This window comes from Scyliorhinus torazame, chromosome 15 (genome assembly GCF_047496885.1).
Source record: "Scyliorhinus torazame isolate Kashiwa2021f chromosome 15, sScyTor2.1, whole genome shotgun sequence".
Lineage (NCBI taxonomy): Eukaryota > Metazoa > Chordata > Chondrichthyes > Carcharhiniformes > Scyliorhinidae > Scyliorhinus > Scyliorhinus torazame.
The window spans coordinates 111,375,243-111,393,635 of record NC_092721.1 but is presented as its reverse complement, the minus strand read 5'-3'; the positions used below and the strand labels follow the sequence as shown (position 1 = coordinate 111,393,635).

Genomic DNA, 18,393 nt, shown 5'->3' with positions numbered 1-18,393 from the left:
CGTCCTCGTCGGACTGCTCCAGATGGATAGTCCTGGCTCTAGGCGGGCGCCTCCCTCAACCAGGCATTACGTTTGCTGGCTGCCCTGGCATTGCCTATCGCTGCGGTTTTTCCGGCCACAGGTGCCACTCATCTTTTTTTCTGAGGTGTTGATGAGTCCACGTTTGGCCTCTGTCCCTCAGCAGGGGAGCTTGTACTCTACGAGCTCCACGGGGGTCAATTGGGTTGACTCATGGGGGTTATAACCTGAGCGAATATGTTCCTGTGCGTCATAGTTATTTAAAACCTTCTAGAGAGTTGTTGACTGTTCTAATTCATAGCTTTAATCACATGAACAACTACCAAGCATCCCACAGGTGGTGGTCCTGGATGATGAAGGCTCCTCAGGGGAGATCACGCTCTCTGAAAATGCACTATCACGGGCCACATGTAGACGTTACACATATTCAAATACTCACTGAAACTAAGAGGTAGTTGGGTTTTCAGCTGGTTATTCACGCATGACAAGTGAGTAAGAGCAAAATGTGGAGACATGGACAAGTATAGAGTCCACATGGAATGGCTCAGCAAGCCCCAAGCTTTGTTAACTGGATGTGAAAGTTAAGTCTTGGGGATCGTTGAAGGGGATATTTCTGCAGTCGCTCCCCCTAAAAAATGCTTGATTTACTGGTAGCTTTCCAGCTGAACTGCACACACTTGCAGATTGACGAGCAGAGGTGTCTTGGACAGAAACGCGTTCCGCTGCTGGTGCCTTGGCAGCGTTATGTTTGGCCGCCTTTCCTCCTTCTGCTCCAAGTTGGAAGGCCAAAGGGCCTGTTCCTGTGCTGAATTGTTGTTTGTTCTTTAGGGTTTTAGCCAAGCGTGGTATCATGACCGATACAGTCTTGGAGGGGCGAAGGGCCTGTTTGTGTGCTGTATTGTTCTTTGTCTGAAGATGCTCAGTGTTCTGCACCGTGTTCCTCCTGCAGGTCCAAACCTTGCAGCTGCGCAACATTGTCCACAGTGTTGCACATCAGAAACATTCTGGAGGCCCTGACTGGTGTGTTTTGAAGTGACGAATGTGATATAAAATAGTTACTTTAGAGATATTAGTTAATGTAATGTAGAAATAAGCCACTTTGATTCTGGCAAGTAGAGACAAAGGATTTTAGACCGCATGGAAAAAGCAGGAAGAGGTGTGTCTATGAGAGTGATGCTGCATTGATAGGGGCCGGAGAAAGGGATTGGAAGTGAGCCAATCAGAATAGATCAAACAAGTCAGGAGGGACATAGGATGACCTATGGGTGTCGAGTATGTGAAACTTGATGCCATTTGAATGTATGAGTACTGATCTCTTTGTCTGGGACCTTCACTTAGTTCCCGGGGCTGCAGAAAGCAACATGTTATCTCTATCACTGTGGACTAGGTAGCTTGCAAGCTGAATAAAATAACTTCTTTTTACTTGCAAATCCATCTCGACTTTTATTGAGGCCAGACTGACAGAGAAAGAAATTTGGGATTCAACAGAAGAACACCTTCAGATCTGTCCAAACACTTGAGGTATCTCTTCAGCACACATATGGCTCAGTCAATGGCACATTTGTTTGCTGTATGACTTTTGATTGTTTTTTCCAGTGATCCCAACAGCCAGGTTTTAAATGGATATCCCTAGTCTTGATGGATTCACTTTATCACAACTTCTGGCAGTTCTTCTGCACTCATGCTCATACTTCAAAATATAAAGCATCTTTCAGATTTGCCCCTTTACTGAACCATTACTTAAAAACAGGTTAAATTGTGGGTTAAAGCTGTGAATTGCCTCTTGATGTTTTAGCACATTAAAGGTGCTATATAAGTATGACTTGCTGTGGAGGAGGAAACCTGCTGCAAGAAATATGTACATTATACTTTTTATAAACATTTGTAAGAAAACGTATGGCTAAATGATCACTTTATTTACAAAATGTTGAGATTGATTTTTGTCAGTTGTCTGCTCAGGAGAGAAAGCAGGTTTATTTTCACAGTTGGAGTGGACTACCTGTGTTTATAACAGAGACACTTGCCCTGTTGTCTGGTAATGGATAAGAGAGTTCCTGCTGCACGAACAGGATAATAATGAGGCCTGAGAATAGTCAAAGAAAATGGACAAATGATTTTTTGTTTCAGAATGCTTCTGTGGAAATAAACAGGCTTCCTTTTGAAAGTAGTCAATTTTCTTTGGCTGTGTATGGGGCACAGCTCCCCAAAGTTTAATCTAAATGTTGGTTTTCTCCCACCAATCACAATATGTGAGATATCATGAGCTGGATTCTCCGGTCGCCGACGCCAAAATCACGTTCGGCGACCGGCCAGGGAATCCAAGTTTCCGACGAAATTGGGGGCGTCGCCGCTTTTGCAATGCTCTGCCTCCTCCAAAGCAGCATGCTCGGAGAGTACGCCACGCCACGTATCCACGGCCTCAGGACATTGCCGATGCTGCGCCCCTGACCGGCCGAGTTCCCGACGGCGTGGGTCTCTCATGGTCTCACCTGTCGGGAACTCGGCGTGGTGGCTACGAACTCAGTCCAGTGCCGCCACAGTCAGGGGAGGGCCAATCTGCGGGCAGGGGGGGGGGGAGACATTATTCGGGGCTGGGGACACTGTGAAGGGATGGTCCGGGGCATGCGAGCCGGCCGAAGGGGGGCCAATTTCGCAGGTCGGGTCCACGCGCGGCCTGCACCATGTTGCACAGCTGCTGCAGGCCACTGCTGTGCGCATGCGTGGCCATGAACCCGGCAATTCTCCGGCCCGTATCGGCAGCTAGAGCCGGGTGCTCTACGCTGACGCCTGCTAGCCCCCAGCAAAACAGGGAATCGGTGGCAGTTTGGTGCCAGTTCTTCTGATGTAAAGAGCCACCGTTCCCACGCCGACGTGGGGACACAGCCCCAGAATCAGAGAATCTAACCCCATAAATTAACAGTTTTGGCTCTTCTCCAAATTTCAGATCCCCATGAGCAATCCACTGAAATCTGAGCCTTCCAGTTTCCCAATGAAGTTCAGAAAGAGACCTAAGGAACACAAATTTTGGGTCAGGTATGAAGCTTTACTAACATTCTCGGCTTTTAAAAACAAATGAAGTTACCGGCTCGTTGGTCTAGGGGTAAGATTCTCGCTTTGGGGTTTATACTGCACGAAAATGTGAGAGGTCCCGGGTTCAAATCCCGGACGAGCCCATTGTTATTATTAAAAACAAATTAGGAAGAGAAACACAAAAGAAAGTACTTTGCCTAATTAATGGCGTATTTCAATGATGTAAATAGCACTTCTGCTAATTTTGTGACTGACATCAAACACATTCCATTTGTTTTTGCTATGCTGTTATCGTTACCTCTATGAAGAATAGAATGTAATTTATTATAAATATCCTTCCCTCCCCTGCTGTTAATTCACCCTAATAGCAGTTTAACAAATTTATATAAATGGGAACAATAAAAATATGACTTCGTAAAATCCATAACATTAAGAGGGTCAGTGAATAACCGAGATATGAAACAATACTTGTGCACATAAAACTCAGAACAATTCTTATTGTCCATAAATCTTCACATCAAATCAACCTGTCTTTACGCTTCTTTGATAAGGTATCACTTACATGGGGTTAAAGATCCACTGATTGTTGATTTTGCCTCACAAGTCGAGTGAATATCCTGCATGAAAGAAACAAGAAATAAGAGTAACTGAACAATACATTAGTATTGACAGTGCAAATTCTCACTTTTGTCAATTAGCATAACCTTTCTCCTGTTTTGGCTGAAGCAGCATCTACCTATAATTTCCAGAGTACCCAACATTTCAATTCATTATATTTGCAAAGATTGTAAGTGCCCAATATTCATACATTAGTGGATATTCATGACCTTAAAATCGCATGAATTTTAAATCCAATTTAGAATTCCAAATTAATATATATATTACATATCACACACACAGAATTACCAACTTTTCTAGAAACATTAGTCATAAACAAATGTTAAATTTATTTACTGAATGACTGAAATCCATAGCATTTCATACCTTGATAAAAATAATTGATTTTAATTAGTCAGCATGAGTTTGCAGTCATGAGATATTTCTAAAAGTCTCACATTATTTTTTCTGTAACTTAAGGTCGAAATAATTATTCAACACTTTTCAATGGCACTTATTACCACTTCCCGCTAGTTAACTTTCAATAATCCAAATTGTTTGTTTAATTCTTGCATTTTGCCAGAAGCATTAAATGCACAACTACAAAAATATTTCTGCTTGTACTGACAAAAATGGCATTTTCTAACAGTGGCTAGAGTTTCTTTGTTTATTGTTGGAATATTTACAATATATTGAATCAATGGTCAAATCCATGTAACACTGTGAATTTAGGTTTTGTTCCTCAAATTCCATGACTGGGCACAGCAAGTCTTTTAAGCTTATGGGCACTGTGAAACCCCAATCTGAACATTGTTCAAGACTGCCAGTTATCCCACCTTTTTCTTTAAAGGTAATAAAAATTGCCCTTAGTGTCCAAAATGTTACTGGGTGTCATGGTTACTGGGTTACGGGGAGAGGGTGGAGGTGTAGGCTTAAGTAGGGTGCTCTTTCCAGGGGCCGGTGCAGACTTGATGGGCCGAATGGCCTCTTTCAGCACTGTAAATTCTATGATCCTATTCCATAATACCTTAAACATTTGCCACAACGTAGTTCAGGACTGAACATCAGACAACGGAACTCACTGGTTGCATTACAAGACAGCTCAGTGCTCTAATGTAAAAATGGGTGGCCGACTTCTTGTGCAATCCACAAACCATTGTGATCTTCGTCTTGTCAACATTTTGCTCATTCCCTGTCTAACTTCAGCTGTGTTCACCGCATTAAATTACTTGCTGTCTTTCTTTCTGGTGGAGAATTAACAATTGTAGGCAGTTGTTGTGATATAAATAGTGGCATTTCTGTACATTACCTCACATAATTCTTCAACAGCTGGAGTTAAAATAGAAGCTGCCTTTCCTTCCCGAAAATTAAGGTCAGAGGTGAATTCTCTGTGGGATCAGGTCAGAATGATTGAACTGGAATTTAATCAGGATACAGAACCTTGTTCTAGATGCCAATCAAATTATGTGTCAGAAACCAACCAGATGGTATGTGTGCACCTGCTCATCAGCATTTGGTGGAACAGTTTGCACCACTGTCTTTAATTGTGGTGATTGACAGGTCTGTCTTCAGAGGCACTTGGACTGTTAACATACTTAGGAGTTCTCATAGGTGTTAGTTTTGTCTGAAACTGTAAAGTTAACATCTATGAAGGGGCATGAAAGACCACTGAAAAGTCCGAGCACTCAAATAATTTAAAGAAATATATTGCAAATATGTTTCAATCACTCCTGTAATGACTTTTGTTTTGCTTTACCACAACCGAGATAATTGAAATCCTGCACTTGTCATAAAATTTCTGAGAGATGTAAAGTTCTAGGTTTTAGTCCTGAAGTGTTTTTCCATTTAAGGAAGCCCTTTTTTTTGCGGGTGATACAAGAAGATGAGAGAACCGTGAATTGGAATAGGTGTCTGATCAGTAGAAAATGATTGTCAGTCAGCGATTTGTCCATCGAGTTGCAAGACAAGTGAAAAACAATTGTCTACTTGTCACAGATCTATGTTGGCCTCCCATGAGGATGCCTTCCATCATGTTCGTCAGACCACTCAATTAAGTTACGATGTTGTTCTCCGTTGAAGTCTCCCATAATACTGAAGCAATATACTAGCTTTTGTGACAGGCATGAAGATAATCACTCCCTTTCTATGTCATGGAACTGCCAACTTCAAAAACTACCCACTTTGATAACCAGGGAGTTTGAATTGCAATATTGCAAGTTTCTTATTCACTTGTGTTTCTGAGGGTCAGTGGTACATCGGAGTCCAGAAATGCCAATGGCCTATTTGCCAGTGTTTTTAACCCAGCCAACGTATTTGGCTTCCAGGTTTCCTTATCAGTGAGTATAAGTAGGTGTAATAAGGACTTGCATGACATAATTTCAGCTGAACTATTTAAGGAGAACTGTGAAGATGACAGTTGAAGAATGATGTGACTGGAGGAACAAAGAAAAAGCATCTCCACTGGAAAAGCAATCCAACGTGGCAGGGCATTGCCTCAGTTCACAGGTGTCTTATTAGAACTAATGTTGATTCATACAGGCCCATAGGGAGAGGTCTTTCCCGCCAATGTGTAGAAAAAGACGTTCTCAGAGAGCAAGAATGCATGGCACATGACTACTAAAATGGCGAGCATCAAGAGTGTGGTACCACAGTCTTGGATACAGTTCCAAACACAGTTTAATTGACTAATCAGGGCAGGGAAGTTAATTGCAATAGTACATTCAACTACATCCTCATGTGCGTAATTACACAAAACCACTCACTGCTTTCCCAAGTCTACTGTTGCACATTAGCTTACACATCAGCTTAGCTTACAAGTGCACCCATCCCTCTCTATCTGTGCACTTCCTCACAATCCCAGATGACTATCCAGCACTTACACTCACCTTCATCCTGTCATGCTTCTCCCTCACAGTCACTCTCAACAAATGTCCATAAAGCCATTGATCACATTCCATTCTTCTCACTCATAGGTCTCCTCTTTTCCTCCATGTAGGAGAAGAAATCACAGAATGCGAGGGAAAAGCAGAGAACTGAAGGTTGCCCTCCATTCATTTTGATACTGACAGCAGCAGTGGAGGTGAAGATACACCAAGCCTCAGTAAGGAAATGTGGAAATGAGGGCCAGCCACATAGTGACAGGATTAAATATCACAAATCCACATGATTTAGTACACTCACTGATGTTTACTGAAATAATACGCACAATGTTCACTTTGACCTCCTAAGTTTTGAAGTCCTAATTCATGACTTTAATCCCCAAAAGCCCATCAAGCATCACACAGGAGGAGGATAAAGACTTCTCAGAGGAAGCCACTCACTCTGATGTTGCACCATCACAGGACTCAGACAGTCAAGCTCAGATAAACAAATCTCAATGGGTCCGGTAAAGCAAGCAGTTGGGTTTTCAACCTAGTGCCTCACATGTCAACAGTGAGCAAGAGTAGGTGCTAGGAACAATCCAGCAGTCGAGAGTGCCCATCAGAGGGTACAGGAGACTGGAAACTCTACTGAGCTGAATTCAAATACTGAACCTGGAAAAATAATAATTCTGGATCAGCAAATCTGTGTGTGGCACGAGCAGGCTTCACAAAGGCAAAGTACATGCTTGATAAGAAATTGGAGGAGTCCATTACGAGCATGAATGTCATGAAGTTGCAGGCCTTTGTGATGAAGTACTTTTTCCATGAAAACAAGAGCATCAAACTTGGCAATGAGATGAGTGCATATGAGTCGTCACAAATAGCATGCACCATCTGAATGCCACCTCAACTAGAATTGATTAATGACTGAATGTTGGTCCTTCAGCATTCTCATCAATGTGTTGCAAAGTGCTCACTCATTGCTAGCAGGGAATGAGACGGACCATGGTGAAAGAGGACTTGAAAGCACGGACTTGGATCAATTAATTGCCTGAGCCTCCCTCAATCAGCAGCCCATATGCTGCCTCATATCCTTATGACCAAGTCTGCCCCAGCTCAGGTGGAGCAGTCAAGAGTGGATCCTAGTAACACGGTGGAACAGTGGTTAGCACTGCTGCCTCACAGCTCCAGAGACCCGGGTTCAATTCCGGCCTCGGGTGACTGTCTGTGTGGAGTTTACATTTTCTCCCAGTGTCTGGGTGGGTTTTCTCCGGGTGCTCCAGTTTCCTCCCACAGTCCAAAGATGTGCAGGTTAGGTGGATTAGCCATGCCAAATTGTCCCTTAGTGTCCAATGGGTTAGGAGGTGTTATTGGGTTACGGGGATAGGTTGGAGGTGTGGGCTTAAGTAGGGTGCTCTTTCCACGGGCCGGTGCAGACTCATTGGGCTGAATGGCCTCCTTCTGCACCGTAAATTCTAGGATTCTTCATATGCTCTAAAGCCCAGAGGATGCTGGCCCAGATATTCTCAGGAATCAGAGTGAGGATCAGAGAAGCCTGCTCTTGCCTCTTTTAAAGCCACAGGTGCTGCACAACATAGAGCACAAAAATAAATAAGTAAAGAGCTGTAGTTGCACAAGTAGATGCACATGGTTGTGTTATCCAATGTTAGATCGTTGAGTTTCTATTTTTAAACATTTTTGTACCACTTTCCTATCTTGCCAATTTTTTGCCTTCTTCCAGGCAAGTGCCCTACGTCCTCCCTAACCTCTGCGCTGCACTAATCCTCAGCCTGGACTTCCAGTGCAACCTCCAAAGCCTAACTCTGAAATTCGGCGGACCCTTACCACCCCTTACTGTGTGCGGCCTTGCGAGCTTAAAGGTCGACCCACCTTCCCTCTTTGCCAATCTAACTCCAGATTGCAAATCCGTCGCCACCAGGAGCTGATGGTACAGCACCCAGGATAAGGCCTTCATCAGGTCCGAGGTCCAGCAGCTGCTTCGGAAAGGCATCATCGAGGCCAGCAACAGCCCCTGGAGAGCTCAAGTGGTAGTAGTTAAAACTGGGGAGAAACACCGAATGGTCGTGGACTACAGCCAGACCATCAATTGATACACTCAGCTCGACGCGTACCCCCTTGCACGCATATCTGACATGGTGTAGCGCACAAAGACTCACGAGAGACGAATAGAGATGAAGTCGATGAGGCTTTATTAAGCGTGACTTGTTCCCCGCAGTTCAGTAACAGACTGGCCTGCGGGGGAGAACTCCTGGTTCTTATACTCCGCCTTCAGGGCGGAGCTAGAGGTCAACAGCCAACCAGGACCCGGGATCTGTCAGCCAATGACATCACGGCTTCACAGTCCCACATGACCCCTGATGCATACTACCACATTCACCCCTTGTTAAAAATGAACCCGGCAGGGTGGTGCTTCGCATGGTGGTAGGGGTTTACAAGGCTGGTCCTGGGAGGTAAACTTTTGCATGTCATCACAGTATGTACAGGGTATTTTTTGTTTTGCACTATGTACAGTAGTCGTAAGGGGGAAAAGAAAAAAAGTTCTTGTTAAAGTCCACAACATTGTAGTGTTACATCCATGCCACGAGTCGGTCGGGCGGTCTGGTCGTCCTTGTCGATCGCCTCGGCCCCGGTGGTGGTGCTTGTTCCCGTGTTGTCGTCTCCAGGAGCCTGACGGTTTCTGCTTCAACTTCACTTCTGGTCGGACCTGGGAGGAGGACCGATCCTCCCGGGAAGGGGGTGGTGGCGGGGTGCGCCGGTGGCAGTGAGGGGTGATTGGTGTCGGGGGGGTGTGCGTGTTGCCGGCGGGCGCCAGATCTCGCAGGGAGACCGTGTCCTGTCGGCCGTCGGGGTACTCCACGTAAGCGTACTGCGGGTTTGCGTGGAGGAGGTGAACCCTCTCGACCAACGGGTCCGACTTGTGCGCCCGCACATGTTTTCGGAGCAAGATGGGTCCTGGGGCCGCCAGCCAGGTCGGCAGCGACGTTCCAGAGGAGGACTTCCTGGGGAAGACAAGGAGGCGCTCATGAGGCGTTTGGTTAGTGCTAGTAAACAGTAGCGACCGGATGGAGTGGAGAGCGTCCGGGAGGACCTCCTGCCACCGTGAAACTGGGAGGTCCCTGGACCGTAGGGCCAGTAGGACGGTCTTCCAGACCGTGCCGTTCTCCCTCTCTACTTGCCCGTTCCCCCGGGGGTTGTAGCTGGTCGTCCTGCTCGAGGCTATACCGTTGCTGAGCAGGAACTGGCGCAGCTCGTCACTCATGAAGGAGGACCCCCTGTCGCTGTGGACGTATGCGGGGCAACCGAACAGTGTGAATATGGTGTTAAGGGCTTTAATGACTGTGGCCGCTGTCATGTCAGGGCAGGGGATGGCGAAGGGGAAACGGGAGTACTCGTCCACCACATTCAGGAAATATGTGTTGCGGTCGGTGGAGGGGAGGGGCCCTTTGAAATCCAGACTAAGGCGTTCAAAGGGACGGGAAGCCTTGATCAGGTGCGCCCCATCCGGCCTGAAAAAGTGCGGTTTGCACTCTGCGCAGATGTGGCAGTTCCTTGTGACTGTACGGACCTCCTCCACAGAGTAGGGGAGGTTGCGGGACTTTATAAAATGGCAGAACCGAGTGACCCCCGGGTGGCAGAGGTCCTCGTGGAGGGTTTGGAGGCGGTTAATTTGTGCGTTGGCACATGTGCCGCGGGATAGGGCATCGGATGGCTCGTTCAGCTTTCCGGGACGGTACAGGATCTCATAGTTGAAGGTGGAGAGCTCGATCCTCCACCTTAAGATCTTGTCGTTTTTAATTTTGCCCCGCTGTGCATTATCGAACATGAAGGCTACCGACCGTTGGTCCGTGAGGAGAGTGAATCTCCTGCCGGCCAGGTAATGCCTCCAATGTCGCACAGCTTCCACTATGTCTTGGGCTTCCTTTTCCACTGAGGAGTGGCGGATTTCTGAAGCGTGGAGGGTTCGGGAGAAAAAAGCCACGGGTCTGCCCGCTTGGTTAAGGGTAGCCGCTAGAGCTACATCGGAGGCGTCGCTCTCGACCTGGAAGGGGAGGGACCCGTCGACCGTCGATGGCGCGCATCGTGGCCTTTGCGATATCCGCTTTGATGCGGCTGAAGGCCTGGCAAGCCTCTGTCGACAGAGGGAAGGTCGTGGTCTGTATTAGGGGGCAGGCCTTGTCTGCGTACTGGGGGACCCACTGGGCGTAATATGAAAAGAACCCCAGGCAGCGTTTTAGGGCTTTTGAGCAGTGAGGGAGGGGAAATTCCATGAGGGGGCGCATGCGTTCGGGGTCGGGGCCTATTATCCCATTGCGCACTACATATCCCAAGATGGCTAGCCGGTTTGTGCTGAAAACGCACTTGTCCTCGTTGTACGCGAGGTTCAAGGCTTTAGCGGTCTGGAGAAATTTTTGGAGGTTGGCGTCGTGGTCCTGCTGATCGTGGCCGCAGATGGTTACGTTGTCGAGATACGGGAACGTGGCCTGCAACCCATGTTGATCAACCATTCGGTCCATCTCTCGTTGGAAGACCGAGACCCCGTTTGTGACGCCAAATGGGACCCTTAGGAAGTGGTATAATCGCCCGTCTGCCTCAAAGGCTGTGTACTTGCGGTCACTTGGGCGGATGGGGAGCTGATGGTAGGCGGACTTGAGGTCCACGGTGGAGAAGACTTTATATTGAGCAATCCGATTGACCATGTTGGATATGCGGGGGAGAGGGTACGCATCTAGTTGTGTGTACCTGTTGATGGTCTGGCTATAGTCTATGACCATCCTTTGCTTCTCCCCTGTCTTTACTACTACCACCTGTGCTCTCCTATTGCTGGCCTGGATTATGCCTTCCTTCAGTAGCCGCTGGACTTCGGACCGAATGAATGTCCGGTCCTGGGCGCTGTACCGTCTGCTCCTAGTGGCGACGGGTTTGCAATCCGGGGTGAGGTTTGCAAATAAGGATGGGGGCTCAACCTTGAGGGTTGCGAGGCCGCAGATAGTGAGTGGGGGTATTGGGCCGCCGAATTGGAAGGTTAGGCTCTGCAGATTGCACTGGAAGTCTAATCCCAGTAATGTGGGCGCGCAGAGTTGGGGAAGGACGTAGAACCTGTAGTTTTTAAACTCCCTCCCTTGCACCGTTAGGGTTACTATGCAGAAGCCTTTAATCTGTACGGAGTGGGATCCTGCAGCTAGGGAAATCTTTTGCGCACTGGGACGGATGGTCAAAAAACAGCGTCTTACCGTGTCGGGGTGGATGAAGCTTTCTGTGCTCCCGGAGTCGAGCAGGCATGGTGTCTCATGCCCGTTTATCAGCACCGTTGTTGTCGTCGTCTGGAGCGTCCGGGGCCGTGCTTGGTCCAACGTCATTGAGGCCAGACGTGATCGTATTGCTTGAGCGTCTTCCTCGAACCCCGTGGAGCCGTCGACACTGGGGTCCGTTGTTGCCGTCCAAGATGGCGGCGGGGGTGAACAAAATGGCCGCCCCCATGCATCGCACATGGCTGGGGGGTCACAAGATGGCGGCGGGGTGGACAAAATGGCTGCCCCCATGCGTCGCCCAGGGCTGGGGGGTCCCAAGATGGCGGCGCCCCTCCTCCCCTCGTGGTGGCCGGGACCCAAAATGGCAGCGCCTGCGGGTCGCACATGGGGCGCTGGGGGGGGGGTTGGGGAGCGTTTGAAACGCGCAGGACTCCTTGTTCTCCGGGGACAACGGTGGCCGGGACCCAAAATTGCTGCGCTTGCGGGTCGTACATAGGGGGTTGGGGAGCGTTAGAAACGCGCAGGACTGCTTCTTCTCCTGGGACAGCGGCGACCTCCCGGGACCGGCACACAGCCGCGAAATGGCCCTTTTTCCCGCAGCTCTTGCAAATCGCTGCGCGGGCCGGGCAGCGCTGTCGGGGGTGTTTCGCCTGGCCGCAGAAATAGCAGCGGGCTCCCCCGGGACGACTTGGAGTCTGAACCGCGCAAGCCTGTGGGCTGGGGGGGGGTTTGTCGCGACGGGGGTCGCCCAAGGGGCTGCCGCGCAATCGGGGCCGTACGCGCGGGCGTTTCGCGCGGCTACATCCAGGGAGGCTGCAAGGGCCCGTGCCTCTGAGAGTCCTAGCGACTCTTTTTCCAAAAGTCTTTGGCGGATTTGGGGAGAGTTCATACCTGCGACAAAAGCAACGCGCATCAACATGTCCATGTGTTCAATCGCGTTTACCGGCGGGCAGCTGCAGGCCCGTCCCAAAATTAGCAGCGCGGCGTAGAATTCGTCCAGCGATTCTCCGGGACTTTGCCGTCTCATTGCGAGTTGGTAGCGTGCGTAAATCTGGTTCACTGGGCGAATATAGATGCTCTTTAGTGCTGCGAACGCCGTCTGGAAATCCTCTGCGTCTTCGATGAGAGGGAAAATTTCCGGGCTTACCCTCGAGTGCAGGACCTGTAGTTTCTGGTCTTCTGTGACCCGGCCGGGGGCCGTTCTGAGGTAGGCCTCGAAACAAGTCTGCCAGTGCTTGAAAACTGCTGCTGAGTTCACTGCGTGGGGGCTGATCCTCAGGCATTCCGGGATGATCCTGAGCTCCATAGTCCTTTAAGCACGCTTAATAAATTGTAGCACACAAAGACTCACGAGAGACGAATAGAGATGAAGTCGATGAGGCTTTATTAAGCGTGACTTGTTCCCCGCAGTTCAGTAACAGACTGGCCTGCGGGGGAGAACTCCTGGTTCTTATACTCCGCCTTCAGGGCGGAGCTAGAGGTCAACAGCCAACCAGGACCCGGGATCTGTCAGCCAATGACGTCACGGCTTCACAGTCCCACATGACCCCTAATGCATACTACCACACATGGTTAACCAGATTGTGCAGTACCGTGTCTTCTCAACGGTAGACCTGAAATCCGCCTACCACCAGCTCCCCATCCGTAAATCGGACCATCTATACACTGCCTTCGAGGCAGACGGCTGCCTATACCACTTCCTTAGGGTCCCCTTCGGTGTCACAAACGGGGTCTCGGTCTTCCAAAGGGAGATGGACCGAATGGTCGACCGGTACGGGTTGCGGGCCACCTTTCCGAACCTAGACAATGTCACCATCTGCGGCCATGATCAGCACGGCCACGATGCCAACCTTGCTAAATTTCTCCACTCCATTCGCTCATTACTCTGCACTGCCACTAACAATACACCCCATGAACGTCTTTTTGCCTTCCCCAGGAAGTCCACATCCGGGGTGTCGCTTCTGACTTAGCTCGCAGCTCTGGGAACCGTGCTTCTCCGGAAGCACGTCCGACTCCACAAGGCGGACCCATTGGTGGAGAGGGTGCACTTGCTCCACGCAAACGTCAGTACGCCTACGTGGCGTTCCCCGACGGCCGCCAGGATACTGTCTCCCTCAGGGACCTGGCACCAGCAGGTTCCACCGCCACACCCCCTCCGCCCCCGGCGCCAGCTTCCCCTCCCCCGTTGCTCCCAACAGCACCCCCACCAGGACCATCCGTCCCCCCACTGCCCACGCCCGACGATGAAGAGGATTTTGGCACGCTCCCGGAGTCACCATCGACCAGATCAGCACCAACATCGCCGACACCGCTGCGTCGCGCCCAGAGGAACATCAAGGCCCCGGACCGACTAAAACTCTGACCGGTCCACCGGACATCAAAGGACATTTGTTTGCTCAAATCTTATAAATATGAATTCATTGTTGTATATAGTTATCCACCACCAGCGCTGGACTCAATTTTTCACAGGCGGTGAATGTGTAAACCACTGTTGCACCTGTATTAGGTGATGTACGGTAGGACCTGTACTACAGGTTCACCGGTAGTCCCTGCCTGCTAGCTCCGCCCAGGAGACGGGGTATAAATATGCGTGTCCTCCAGCCAGCCGCCATTTCACCAGTTGCTGTGGGAGGCCACACATCTGATAGCAATAAAGCCTCAGTTGGATTCAACTATCGTCTTTGCCCAATTGATCGTGCCTCAGACCACACCAAACTCTTCATACGGGATGCTTTTGTTGCGGGCATGCTGACCTCTGAAATCCGCCAGCGACTGCTGGAAAACGACACGCTCGGGTTTAAAGAGGCACGGAAACTTGCGCACTCCCTAGATGTAGCCTTCTGCAATGCCCAGGCCTATGTTCCCGAACGCGCGGTACCCGCATGGACAGGGTGGACTCCACCCGCGGATGATTCCAAAGCACCCCTAAATTCCCCACAGGCTTGTGCAGTGCGGCAGCCAGGAAACCTGGGGGAGGGGGGGCAATGCTAATTTTGCGGGCAAAACACCCCTGGCAACGCTGCCCAGCCCGATCCGCAATCTGCATGGGCTGCGGGAAGAAGGGGCACCTCGTGGCAGTATGCCAGGCCTGGTCGGCCGCCGCTCTCTCCACAGGCGAACCAAGCCAGCTGCCATTTCTCTCCTCACAGGCCATGTGCGATTCATGGGGGCAGCCATCTTGGATGACATCTCAGGACTCCAACTCAGCTGGCCATGTATCACCTGATGAAATCTCCCAGCCGGCCATGTGCGATTCATGGGGGCAGCCATCTTGGATGATGTCTCAGAACCCCGACTCGGGTGGCCGTGTATCACCCGATGACACCTCTCAGCTTCTGCCACAACTTGTCTCAGTGACACTGGGCCAGTCTCGGCCCCGAACGCTTTCAACCGCTACGACGTGGGTACTCATCAACGGGCACAAGACATCCTGCTTGATCGACTCTGGGAGCACGGACAGCTTCATCCATCCCAATATGGTAAGACATTGCTCCTTCACTGTACACCCGATTAAACAAAAGATCTCCCTCGCCTCTGGGTCTCACTCTCTACTGCATAGCCAACCTCATGGTCCAGGGCGTGGAGTTCAATAACTTCCGCCTCTATGTCCTCCCCCATCTCTGCGCTGCCACACTCTTGGGACTGGACTACCAGTGTAACCTGCAAAGTTTAACGTTCAAATTTGGCGGCCCCATACCCCCCCTCACCGTCTGCGGCCTCGCAACCCTCAAGGTCGACCCACCTTCCCTGTTTGCAAACCTTACCCCCGATTGCAAACCCATCGCCACCAGGAGCAGACGGTACAGTACCCAGGACCGGACCTTCATTAGGTCTGAAGTCCAACGGTTACTAAAGGAAGGCATTATCGAGGCCAGCAACAGCCCCTGGAGAGCTCAAGTGGTGGTTGTAAAGACTGGGGAGAAACATAGGATGGTCATAGACTACAGTCAGACCATCAACAGGTATACGCAGCTCGACGCGTACCCTCTCCCCCGCATATCTGAAATGGTCAACCAGATGTAGCGCACAATGACTTACGCGAGACGAGAAGCGATGAAGTCTATCTAGGCATTATTAAGCGAGACTTGTTCCCCAGCAGCTCAGTAACAGAATGAGGCTGCGGGGAGAACCTGAGCTCTTATACTCCGCCATCAGGGCGGAGCCAGAAGTCGGCAGATCCAACCAGGACCCGGGACCTGTCAGCCAATAGCCTCTTGGCTTCACAGGTACCATATTACCCCTAATACATACCACCACATTGACCCCTTGTTAAAAAGGAACCCGGCGGGGTGGTAGTTCGCATGGTGGTCGGGGTTTACAAGGCTGGCCCTGGAACAAATTTCGAACTGTGGCTACACATATTTAGCCCAAAATTTAGCTATGTACAAGTTTGTCAGAACTATTTACAATAAGGATTTTTTTTCACAACAAAATTCTTGCTTTCTTGGTGTCACGCGGATTCCACGAGTCGAGCGGGCGGTCTGGTTTTCCTCGTCGATCGCCTCAGCCCCGGTGGTGGTGCAGGTGCTGGCTCGGGCGCTGTCGTCTCCGGGAGCGTTGTGCTGTTTGTTCCTGTTTTACTCCTGGGCGGGCTTGGGAGGAGGACCGATCCACCCGGGAAGGGGGCGGTCGTGGGGTGCACCGGTGGCAGGGAGGGGGTGATCAGTGTTGGGGTGTGTGTGTGTTGCCGGCGGGCGCCAGGTCACGCAGGGAGACCGTGTCCTGTCGGCCGTCGGGGTACGCCACATAGGCGTACTGCGGGTTCGCGTGGAGAAGGTGAACCCTCTCAACCAACGGGTCCGATTTGTGCACCCGCACATGTTTCCGGAGCAAGATGGGTCCTGGGGCTGCCAGCCAGGTCGGCAGCGACGTTCCGGAGGAGGACTTCCTAGGGAAGACAAGGAGGCGCTCGTGAGGCGTTTGGTTAGTGGTGGTACACAACAGCGACCGGATGGAGTGGAGAGCATCCGGGAGGACTTCCTGCCACCGGGAAACTTGGAGATCTCTGGACCGTTCTCCCTCTCTACCTGCCCGTTCCCCCGGGGGTTGTAGCTGGTCGTCCTCATGAAGGAGGACCCCCTGTCGCTATGGATGTATGCGGGGAAGCCGAACAGTGTAAAGATGGTGCCCAGGGCTTTAATGACCGTGGCCGCTGTCATGTCGGGGCAGAGGATGGCGAAGGGGAAACGGGTGTGCTCGTCCACCACTTTTAGGAAGTATGTGTTGCGGTCGGTGGAGGGGAGGGGCCCTTTGAAATCCAAACTGAGTAGTTCAAAGGGGCAGGAAGCCTTGATCAGGTGCGCTCTATCCGGCCTGAAAAAGTGCGGCTTGCACTCTGCACAGATGTGGCAGTTCCTGGTGACTGTACGGACCTCCTCCACAGAGTAGGGGAGGTTGCAGGACTATACGAAATGGTAGAATCGAGTGACCCCCGGGTGGCAGAGGTCCTCGTGGAGGGCTTGGAGGCACTCCATTTGTGCGTTGGCACATGTGCCATGGGATAGGGCATCGGACGGCTCATTCAGCTTTCCGGGACGATACAAGATCTCATAGTTATAGGTGGAGAGCTCGATCCTCCACCTTAAGATCTTGTCATTCTTAATTTTGCCCCGCTGTGCATTATCGAACCTAAAGGCTACCGACCGTTGGTCAGTGAGGAGAGTGAATCTCCTGCCGGCCAGGTAATGCCTCCAATGCCGCACAGCTTCCACTATGGCTTGGGCTTCCTTTTCCACTGAGGAGTGGCGGATTTCTGAGGCGTGGAGGGTCCGGGAGAAAAAGGCCACGGGTCTGCCCGCTTGGTTAAGAGTGGCCGCCAGAGCTACATCGGATGCGTCGCTCTCGACCTGGAAGGGGAGGGACTCGTCGATGGCGCGCATCGTGGCCTTTGCGATATCCGCTTTGATGCGGCTGAAGGCCTGGCGGGCCTCTGTCGACAGGGGGAAGGTAGTGGACTGTATTAGTGGGCGGGCCTTGTCTGCGTACTGGGGGACCCACTGGGCGTAATATGAAAAGAAGCCCAGGCAACGTTTCAGGGCTTTGGAGCAGTGGGGGAGGGGAAATTCCATAAGGGGGCGCATGCGTTCGGGGTCGGAGCCTATCACTCCATTGCGCACTACATATCCCAGGATGGCCAAACGGTTTGTGCTAAAAATGCATTTTTCCTCGTTATATGTGAGGTTCAGGGCGTTAGCGGTCTGGAGGAACTTTTGGAGGTTGGCGTCGTAGTGCTGCTGATCGTGGCCGCAGATGGTTACGTTGTCGAGATACGGAACGTGGCCTGCAACCCGTGCTGGTCAACCATTCGGTCCATCTCCCATTGGAAGACCGAGACCCCGTTCGTGATGCCAAATGGGACCCTTAGGAAATGGTATAGCTGCCTGTCTGCCTCGAAGGCTGTGTACGTGCGGTCACCTCGGCGGATGGGGAGCTGGTGGTAGGCGGACTTGAGGTCCACGGTGGAAAAGACCTTGTACTGGGCAATCCGATTGACCATGTCGGATATGCGGGGGAGAGGGTACGCATCTAGCTGTGTGTACCTGTTGATGGTCTGACTATAGTCTACGACCATCCTTTGCTTCTCCCCGGTCTTCACGACTACCACCTGGGCTCTCCAG

General features: G+C 50.8%; 1 protein-coding gene and 1 non-coding gene across 3 annotated transcripts in view; one reads left to right on the top strand and one right to left on the bottom strand.

The window, feature by feature from the left end:
- tenm4 (teneurin transmembrane protein 4) overlaps positions 1–18,393 on the bottom strand; it is a 3,407,721-nt gene that overhangs the window by 2,128,140 nt on the left and 1,261,188 nt on the right. For both annotated transcript variants that reach the window (XM_072476554.1, XM_072476555.1), the window contains one exon: positions 3,611–3,665. The gene's annotated coding sequence lies outside the window, so the exon portion shown is untranslated. The remainder of the gene's footprint in view (positions 1–3,610; positions 3,666–18,393) is intronic.
- On the top strand, positions 3,102–3,191 carry trnap-ugg (transfer RNA proline (anticodon UGG)). The gene is given in 2 exon segments: positions 3,102–3,137; positions 3,156–3,191. It is a non-coding gene; the product is annotated as a tRNA-Pro (tRNA).